General features: G+C 37.3%; 1 long non-coding RNA gene across 2 annotated transcripts; it reads left to right on the forward strand.

Moving 5' to 3' along the window:
• Positions 1–3,093: 3,093 nt before the first annotated feature.
• Positions 3,094–10,269, forward strand: LOC308513398. 2 transcript variants are annotated; one of them, XR_013995534.1, is made up of 6 exons: positions 3,094–3,175; positions 4,828–4,988; positions 6,419–6,549; positions 6,737–6,857; positions 6,953–7,036; positions 9,252–10,269. It is a non-coding gene; the product is annotated as an uncharacterized lncRNA (long non-coding RNA). The 2 variants fall into 2 exon arrangements; XR_013995535.1 differs by having other exon boundaries at positions 3,100–3,175; positions 4,828–4,951.
• The last annotated feature ends 569 nt before the right edge of the window (positions 10,270–10,838 follow it).

Genomic DNA, 10,838 nt, shown 5'->3' on the forward strand with positions numbered 1-10,838 from the left:
TGCACTGAGAGGTAATAGTCAACATTTTGTTGACTGTCATTTTACAGCTCTCCCTATGCAGGCACACACACATAGACAGTTTTACATGAACAAAGTCATACGCCTGATGATTCATAATGAACACCTATCATCTCTAGTCTTTTTTCCTACTTGCATTTTCTTTCTAATCACCCTCATCCCTAAGATAGGCAGCCTTGAAAGTTTAATGTATTTCCTTCCAAATAGTTTTTCTACTGTAAGTAATAAAAAAAAATAGTTTTTCATTGTAGGAATATATATATATATTATATTTAGTAAAGTAATGTATTAAGTAAAATAATAATTATGTATAATTATTATTATATCCAACACATAGAACATGACCAAGTATTTGGAACAGCACCTGAAACATAGATGTTCAATAAATACTTGTTGAATGAATTACTGATTTGCTTTATAAAATGGGATAATTATATATGTATATATAACTATTATATAATTTTTAACGTAATTATAGTTATGTATATAATTATCCCATCTTTCTGTATCTGGCTTTCATCACTCAATGCCTCTAGGTAATCTCTCCATATATATTTAATTCTTATGAATAGTTGCATAATATCTCACAATCATGAAGGTCACATCAATTTACTTAACTGTATCTCTAATTGATAGTCCAGATGCTTTTATTTTTTGCCACTATAAATAATAGCTAATATCTACCAAGTGTGTTCCATATGTAAATCACTTTTTTACAGCAATTTACATGTATAAAGTCACTGAGTTAAAGTTATTCTCTCCGTTGTAGGAAACTGAATAGCGGTGGGTGAAAATTTGCCCAGGCCTACATAGCCAGGAGGCTCTAAACTATCAGTGTGGCTCCAAAGTACCTTTCACTGAACTACTTCTTTTTGTTGTTGTTGTTAACCTTCAACTGAGGATATATTTTCAGAGAGAGAGAGAGAGAGAGAGAGAGAGAGAGAGAGAGAGAGAGAAACATTAAGTGAAAGAGACATATGGATTAGTTGCCCCCCACATGAGCCCGGACCAGAGCTGGGGATTGAGCCTGAAACTGAGGTACATGCCCTTGACCAGAATCAAACCTTGCACCCTTCAGTCTGCGGCTGATGCTCTATCCCCTGAACCAAACCAACTAGGGCCTGAACTACTTCTATACAAGACAGAAATCAACAAAATTGTATATACGTCCTAATGGAATGGTGCTTTATTTCTAGTTGACAGTTTTCCAGCAACAACATGATTATGGAAGGATATATATATTTTTATATTGATAGCTTACTTTGCAAAAAGACAGTAACAGTTTACATTTCTACCAGACTGTCTAAGGCTTCTCTTTCCTCCAGCAGATTATCATTAAAAAATATTTTTATTATTTCTTTTTTGCCAATCTGGTGGGTGAAAAGTGGTGCTGTTATATCTCTATGCTTTTCTGACAGTGTAATATGTTTATCAACCATTTGGATTTGCTCTTTATTGGTCAGGGTTCTCCAGAGAAACAATAGAGAGAGAGTATATTCACATGATTATGGGGCCTGGAAAGTTCAAAATCTGCAGGGTGGGCCAGCAGGCTGGAGACCCAGAGACCTGGTGCTGTTGCAGCTGAAGTCCCAAAACTATGAGGCTAAATACCCAGCACTCCTTGTACCAGAGCTACTAATGGTCAGACTGCCTGGATTTGAAGTCTATCTCACTACTAGGTTTTTCTGGGAACATTGAAGGAATTGCTTCTCACTTTATAACTTTCATCTGCTATTTGTTCTATTATAGGGATTTGTAATTTTTTTTTTAGCAAATTGTAAGAATATTGGGATAAAATCACTGCCTATAAGATACAGGATAAAAGCAAAAATCTTAACATAATCATGTCTTGGGATCTTCTGTCCCTAAGTAACAATTTGTTTTCTACACATACCACCTAAGAATCTTTTATAGACGATAAAATCCACAAGGGTGGATTTCAGATCATTCTTTTCCCATTTCACTGAAGAGAGGAATTCAGCCTATCAAAGACTTCTTCTATTTGTGCTGCACAAAACATTTTAAATGGTGCGCAACAAGACCAATCATCAAAAGAATGGTCTTATCTGTAGCGAGTCTAAGAACTTTTAGATTCCTCGAAGCGTAAAGACTTGTAGTAGTGATGAACCTCACATCTTGAAGTCAGCTAATATGCAGTGTAGGGGTAGCCTGGGGTCAGTGTGGGAAATCTTCCAGTGGTTCTCAACCTTCCTAATGCTGCGACCCTTTAACACAGCTCCTCATGTTGTGGTGACCACCAACCATAAAATTATTTTCGTTGCTACTTCATAACTGTAATTTTGCTACTGTTATGAATCGTAATGTAAATATCTGATATGCAGGATGTATTTTCAGGGGCAGCGACCCCAGATTGAGAACCACTGGGCTGAAGTGAATACTTCAGAAGTGCTTCGTAGTTACTGTCCTGTTGACTTAGGAGATATATCAAGACCCTAGAAAATCACCATCAGAAACAAGGACTTTGAAAACTTACCTTCCATAAAAAGTATCAATCTTGCTTTGTTTTAACTTTAGTTTCTCACTTTATAACGTTGGATTTAAGGACTAGATATATGCACATAACATACCTTGTACAAAGTAATCTCATAATAAATGGGAGTTATTACTGTCACTCCCTGCCATTGAGATCCATATATTCTCATATTAGTACCTTCTCCTCGCCAACCACCTATGTGACTATCATATATTTATCAGAGGGGTGACATCAGTGATAGCCACTTAGCACTCTGCGGCCAAACCCTGGAGTCCGTCCTCCGGGGTGGGACTCTGAGGCCATGGGAAAAATACAGACGGAACCCATCTCCAACTTACAATGCTAAACTACAATTCCCAGCATGCAGGCAAACTCCGTGGTTTCGGTGCACCCTGAAAAAGAAGTCCCTGACTCTCCATTGGCAGCATGAGAAGCGCTATAGTTTACACAAATCCGCTGGTTCCAGCGAGGGCACGCAGGGAGACTGCGCAGATCTCCTCGTCTGAGTTCTATGGCACTCATTGTGAGTACCGGGACTTTAGCCGGAAGGATTTAAGAACCGTTCCACTTCCGGTAACTCCGGAAGCAGTTCCAAGATGGCGACCTCCATAGCGCCTGGGAAGAGTGGATTTCGTAACCAGAAGCAGAAGCAGGAGAACCGAGGTAAGGTGGTGTGAGCACCGTAGCCCGGTGTGGAGTTTCAGTTGCGATCGTGTGACGCCGCCTCGGGTGTGTTCTCAGAATCTGAGTCGCTATTAAGAGCTGCTTTTTAGGGTTATTGGACGGGCCTGCGGAACCGTCTGGCGCAGGGGTCCTCAAACTACTGCCCGCGGGCCACATGCAAGTACAAATATTGTATTTGTTCCCGTTTTGTTTTTTTTTACTTCAAAATAAGATATGTGCAGTGTGCATAGGAATTTGTTCATAGTTTTTTTAAAACTATAGTCCGGCCCTCCAACGGTCTGAGGGACAGTGAACTGGCCCCTGTTTAAAAGGTTTGAGGACCCCTGCTATATGGTGTCGGTCACGTGTTCCTAATCGCTTCTGCTAAAGGCTCCCAGAGCGCAGGTGTTGCGGACTTCGTCTTTGGTAAAATGATGACTAAGAAATTGCGGAGGGCACACCTTAGACGCGGCGATGGCTGGAAGTCCTTGGCCAAACGAGGGGTGCCGGGGGTGTAGGAAAGCGTTTGTATTTGAGTTAAGGGCTGATGGTGAAGGACACAGACATGGGTGAGGGCATTCAGATTCAGCAGGTCTGGGCTGGAGGCCAACAACTGCATTTCCGACACCTGCAGTTTATGCTCATGCCTATGAGCCATACCTTTGAGTAGTACGGATATAAGTTATAGCTGTTGGATTTAAGAGGTTCCTAACACCCAGGAGTTTTAATAAATGATATGAAGGATAATTTATGGCCCGTCAGAAGCATTTTGTTTTAATGAAAGGAGGACCTTTATGTCCCCTTAGGCAACTCACTAATCTTTTTAGACTGAATGTCTTCTATAAAGTGGGAAAAATAATAGTGGTTCTTCCTACCTTTCATAGTTGTTATGAAGAGTATACAGAAATAAGGCTCATGAAAACGATATAGGAAACCTGAAACCCTATGCCAGTGATTATTAACTGAAAGTGTACACCAGGGTATCAGCTTTTTTTAAAAAAAAAATATTTTTTAAATTGATGTCAGAGAGGAAAGGAGAGAGAGGTAGAAACATCAGTGATGAAAAAGAATCATTGATCAGCTGCCTCCTGCACACCCCACAGGGGGATCAAGCCTGCAACCGGGTATGTGCCCTGACCGGAATCGAACTGTGACCTCCTGGCTCATGGGATGATGCTCAACCACTGAGCCAAGCCAGCCAGGCCAGAGAATTAGCTTTTAAAAATTTTATGCACCTGCATAAACATGCAAACGTAGTATATACACACACATACTCAGTCTTCACTGCAGGAAAAGTTGAAAGGTTACTTACATTTAGAATCGCCTTGTAAACAAAATGGTATTTGAGTCTTCAGCTCTGACCTGGTGTGGTGCAGTGGGAGTTACTTGAGTACCACTGTCAGGTGTATACTAATTAGTGTGGATCCAAGTTGGGTCCTTGCCCTTCAGGCACTTTGCTTTATGCAGCCACGGAAATGTGTACAAGTAGTTTTAATAGTGTGTTGGTAATGATGGAGGCCTGTTCTTTGACTGCTGAGTAATCTAAAAAGCATAGGAAAAGGAAATGCAAAGGGAGCTTTGGAAGCTTGTAAATGTATGCGTATAAATGTCCAAAAGTAGGCTAAAATCTGATGTGTAATTTTTTCCTGTAGATGAGTCAGAGCTCCTCACTGTACCTGATGGTTGGGAGGATCCAGCTTTTTCCAGAGGACAAACCCAGAGGACTCTTGGGAAGCAGTTTTGCATCTCTGTTCCCAAATACAGAGATTGGCAAAAGTAGGCTCACGGTTTTCATATGGAAAAAGACATGCAGGTTATGATTATTACAATAGCTTTATTAACTCAAAAGAGTGTCACAATGAACTGTAAACTCACCCCTGTATAGAGAGGCTTACTGGAAAGAGTGCTGGCCGTTGGTACAGAAAGCCTTGAATGAACACGTATGCACATTTTATGTATTTCTTTGAGATTTTGCTCTGCTGATACCTTTACTTTTAAGTAAGTATTGTATGCTGGTAGATTTTTTTAAAATATATTTTTTATTGATTTCAGAGAGGAAGGGAGAGGGAGGGGGGAGGGAGGGAGGGGGAGGGGGCGAGAGAGAGAGAGAGAGAGAGAGAGAGAGAGAGAGAGAGAGAGATATGAGAGAATCATTGATCAGTTGCCTCCTGCTTGCCCTGTACTGGGGATAGAGCCTGCAACCTGGGCATGTGTCCTGACTGGAATTGAACCATGATTTCTTGGTTCATAGGTTGATGCTCATCTGGCTTCTCTCTCTCTCTCTCTCTCTCTCTCTCTCTCTCTCTCTCTCTCTCTCTCTCTCTCTCTTTGGTAAACTCATAGTGATCCAGCCTTATGTTGAATAGTTTATTACTCAGTGTATTGAAATATTCTTCAGAATATGTTCACATGTCAAAAAATAGCATTTTTATTTGCTTTCTTGAAATCTGGTTCTTTGTACTGAGAGTTGATGCATAATTTTCCAATTATTGCTTCTTTTCGAACTTATGATAATTTGTTTTTACTTTGTATTTAGCTAACAGAAACCAGCTTGAAAAAAAGTTGGAAAGGGAAGTCTGTTCTCACCCTAAGGATAAGATAGAGGATTTGAGTTAGGTCCAGGATAGGGAAGCCATATAGCTTTGCATTTTTACCTTAGATGTTAAATATGGCCTCATATGGATATGGAGATATATATATATATATATATATATATATATATATATATGTATATATATATATATATTTTAATTAGAGATAATATTTATTGCCCTAACCAGTTTGGCTCAGTGGATAGAGCGTCGGCCTGTGGACTGAAGGGTCCTGGGTTCGATTCCAGTCAAGGGCATGTACCTTGGTTGCGGGCACATCCCCAGTAGGGGGCGTGCAGGAGGCAGCTGATCGATGTTTCTCTCTCATCGATGTTTCTAACTATCCCTCTCCTTTCCTCTCTGTAAAAAAAATCAATAAAATATATATTTAAAAAATATATTTATTATGTTAAGTACAAAGTATTCTAAAATCAAGTAAGTATAATGGTTTCAATTGCCTGACGTTCTATATTCTCGTATGAAGATAATCAAGCATTCTTTATATTAACTGCCCAGCTTCTTCAACGAGGGAGTTGATACAATTTTAGAGAGAGATTAATCCATAGTAATTAATGGTTAGATTGGGATAGGCTATATAAGTAAACTGAATTCCTTTTTAGGCGGTTGCTTGTTTGCTCTTTTCTTTTTGTAGCAAGTTAATGCAACCCTGGATCTGATCAAGGGCCGCATGACTGTACAACAAAGAAGACTTTTGATCCATACATCATCACTAGGGTCAGAGACCTAATAAAACTATTAGCAAGGAGTGTTTCATTTGAGCAGGTAAATTTACAGTTACAGAGATTCTGCTTTATTTGTGCCATTAGAGATGATATAGCACTGCTTCTATCCATCCCTTCCCTTCCTCCATAGAGTTTTCATTATTCTGCTTAGATATCAGTGTGGGCTTTGAAAAAAAAAGTATTTGTAAAGACTATCAGTTGAATATGTCTTTGTTTTTTTTCAAAAGGCAGTATGAATTCTTCAGAATGGGGTTGCATGCGATATCATTAAGTTGTTTAGTAAGAAGTAAAAAAAGATTTGTGAAAAGAGGATCATGGCTTATTGGTCCCAAAGGATCTACAGTGAAGGTACTTTTTATCAGTAGAAAACTTGAGTATCTTCTTTGTCATTAGTTTTTCAGTGTATTTCAACTGAATTTCAACTTATTGTTCTTTTGATGTAGGCATTGGAACTCTTAACAAACTGTTGAATTATGGTTCAAAGAAACACGGTATCAGCCATTGGACTTTTTAGTGTCTTTAAAGAGGTGAGAACGACTTACTATATTTAGTTAATTTTCAGCAGAGAACAAATTAAATAACTTGGTTATTTTTTTTTAATGATTGTATTGTTTTAGAACGTGCTTTGCTTGATTTCTCATTAGTAAATGCTTTGTACTTCATGGAATTTGAGGGAGCCATTGCTCCTGGACCCTAACATATTATGGCCAACCTTTGACAATTACAGACATCCATTTCTCAATTAGAGTCTGTACATCATCACTCCTTCCACTACACATTTTAGTTACATGTGCTCAAATATAGTGAATGACTGAACAGATGATGTTATTTGCAGGAATGTATACAGCCAGTTGAGGTCAAATTCAAATTTTCTTTTGTTTGAATTTATTATAATGTTTTCATGAACATTTATTTTAACTTGTTATGAGGAAATCTGCCGAGCAGATACTGTTCCAATTGACTCCCTTTGATTCTGTTATCTGGATCTGGCTGTGAGGCCTTGCTTCTTTTTTTCCAGGGCCTTTAATAGAACTCTCTTGGACTTCCTTCTTAGAAATGATCTGCCCTTTTCTTGTGGGGCAACAATAACTTAAATACATTGAATACTTTGTAATTCTATAAAGTATAAATACGTTACTCAGTTCTTACAACAAATCCTTGAGGTATCTTCATTTCTGCAATGCAAATGAGAAAGCTGGAAGAGGAAAATTAAGTGTCTTTTCCATATAAAGTGGCAGTCCCATTATTTGAGCCCACATATTCTGACTCTGAATCCTGCTCTCTTCCCTCTAAATTGCAGTTGCAGAGTGTTACACTCGTTCTATATGTCACATTTTCGCAGTACAATTGAGTAACATCATTGTACTCAAGGTTGACTATTACGAAAGATCTAGCAGCCACTAAAAGCAGTTGAAGGAACTATTATATTCAATTGGCAGCCACTGCCTGGTTTGTAGGATATTTTGCAATATAGTAATCCCTTTCTACCTTCTACCTGGCTAATTGAAATCTTTAAAAGTGACTAATTCATTTTTCTTTGCAAATTTCCAGTTTATTTTAGATTATATTGAACCTTTTCTTTTTTTAATTTAACACTCAGATTATTTATGTTAGCCTTTTGAGAGAAATATATCCCTGTGTGCAAAGTTCATGACTGTTCTTGGAAATGTAACCATGGTATACTGAGCTGTTTTATTTATGACAGGTATTTGTTGAACAGTCCAGTTAAATTAGATGATGTTATGGTAAGTTTAAAAGTCTCTATTAGATTGATGTGAAAAAACAATTTTGAGTTACTTTGGTATATTAAAGATAAAGAGAGCTAGTCATGCATCTGATGCCTGTTTTGCATCCTCTTGTGTACCAATGTCTATAAAATTCAAATGGCATTGATTAGGTGGTTGAGTTCTGTTAAAAGGACCTGTAAATACTATCAGATTATTATTTTTATTACCAAAATCTTGTTTTAAAAATTCTACTGGTCATTCATTGAACTAATACTTGAAAAACTTTTAAGTTTTTATGGGGTATTAAATGAAGTATATTTTGACCTATAATTTCCTGATTAGTTAATTAAATTAATGAAGCTGGCAAGACTATATGTAATATTCTTCATGAAATGTAATTTTTCCCTGGCCAGGTAGCTCAGTTTTTAGAGCATCATCCCGATAACACCAAAGTTATGGGTTCAAATCCCAGTCAGGGTACATACATATAAGAATCAACCAATGAATGCATAAATAAGTGGAACACCAAATAGATGTTTCTCTCTATATATCTCTGTCTCTATCCCTTTCTCTATCTCTCTCATCAATAATAAACATTTTTAAAAATTTAATTTTTAATTATTTTAGCATGTGAGATGGAAAATTGGCATATTAATGAGTACGTTAAGGTACCAAAATGTAGAAAAGAATATAAGTAAAAATAATATGATTTCAAGTGTGATTTAAGGGGAAAAAATGTAGTTGAATCCAGTTAAATCCAGTAGTTGGTTCAGGTAGCTAAATTATAATGCCATTTTTATGTATATGTTCACTAATGTATTTTTAAAGTATTATTATTATTATTTTCTCTTAAAGACATTTCTAACTTTAGGCTGATGGCAAGTGCTTTATATTTTATAACACTAACTTCCAATTATAACAGTATTCTGAAATTAATTGTACTAAATATATATTCTTTATGTTTCACTTGGTTAAATCTAAAGAAATACACATATTGTGTTTTTTATTTGTCTAGCTTCTATTGAAACTAAAATTGACGTGGCTGCCATCAAGGAAAAGGTTAAGAAAGCAAAGATTAAGAAACTGTGAGCTCTCACAGCTGAAGAAGTTAAGCTTAAGATGGAAGCAGATGAGAAGAAAGAAAAGTAATACACACACACACACACACACACACACAACCTGAACTAGAACCTACTAAGCTATCTCTTTTTATAAAGGACTTTGAGATACTAGGGCATTAGTTGTATGTAAGAAGTAATATTCTAATTATTTTTTTTCTGAATGTGTTTTTCTTTATGAGAGTATTTATATGTATGGCTATTCTTTATAAATATAAATTATTGTATTCTCCATGTGCTTTTTGAACAGTGTACTAGAGAGCGGTATATATGTCTTTATGTACATTGCACCCAATCTGTTCTAGGCAGGCTTTGTCTAGCATGATTTTAGGAGTAATTAAAAAAAAATTCTTTTTTTCTTTCATTTTTTTAATCCTTACCCAAGGATACTTTTCCATTGATTTTTAGGAAGAATGTAAGAGAGAGGGAAAGACAGAGAGAAACATCGATGTGAGAGAAACACATCGATTGGTTGCCTCCTGCAGGAGCCCTGACCAGGGCCCTGGCCGGGGAGGAGCCTGCAAGGGAGGCATGTTTCCTTGACTGGAATCGAACCTGGGACCCTTTGGTCTATAGGCCAAACCGGTCAGGGCTAGGAGTAATTCTTTCGTTTGATGTAAAGATTTTTGAAATGTGACTGTTGTAATTATCCAACAAATCGAATATCTGATTTGGTTAAATACCTACAACTATGTCCCAGGAAAACAAACCTGTCCCAGGTTTTGAGGAAAACAAATGCAGAGTTTTCAGTGCTCTCTCCACTGATAACAAACATTTAGGCTTATTCCTTTCTGTAATCTCATTTTATGTTGTGTTCCAAGATTAAACAACTCATAAGCAAAAAAAAGAGCAAGGCCTCTTTAAGTCAAATTCCTTAATTACTACTCTATTCTGAATCCAGAAAAGTGATAAACCAAAAATACCTCAAATTGCAACTGGATAAACAGATTATTTAGAGTTGAATCAGCATGCAGGAGTTATGAAGAAATGTTTATACTCATGAAGGCCTGTTGACTTATTTAGAATCACTGAAATCTAGCTCCCTCATTTTATTTTATTTTTAATATTTTATTGATTTTTTTACAGAGAAGAAGGGAGAGGGATAGAGAGTTAGAAACATCGATGAGAAACATCGATCAGCTGCCTCCTGCACACCCCCTACTGGGGATGTGCCTGCAACCAAGGTACATGCCCTTGACCGGAATCAAACCTGGGACCCTTCAGTCTGTGGGCCGACACTCTATCCACTGAGCCAAACTGGTTAGGGCTAGCTCCCTCATTTTAGGTTACTTACTGAAAGTCACTGTGGCAGCCTGAAAACGGTGCTTTTTCATAGAAACATGGAAAGTAAAGGTGAATTTATCCTGTAGAGTGAGGACTTTGAACATTTTGGTTATGGCTTTACTGAAGCAAGGTAATTTTTTCTTGAATGTTTTAAACTTAGAATTATACCCAATTGTTATTTTTAAAACATCTTATACAGA

This window comes from Myotis nattereri (assembly GCF_964212035.1).
Source record: "Myotis nattereri genome assembly, chromosome: 2".
Classification (NCBI taxonomy): Eukaryota; Metazoa; Chordata; class Mammalia; order Chiroptera; family Vespertilionidae; genus Myotis; species Myotis nattereri.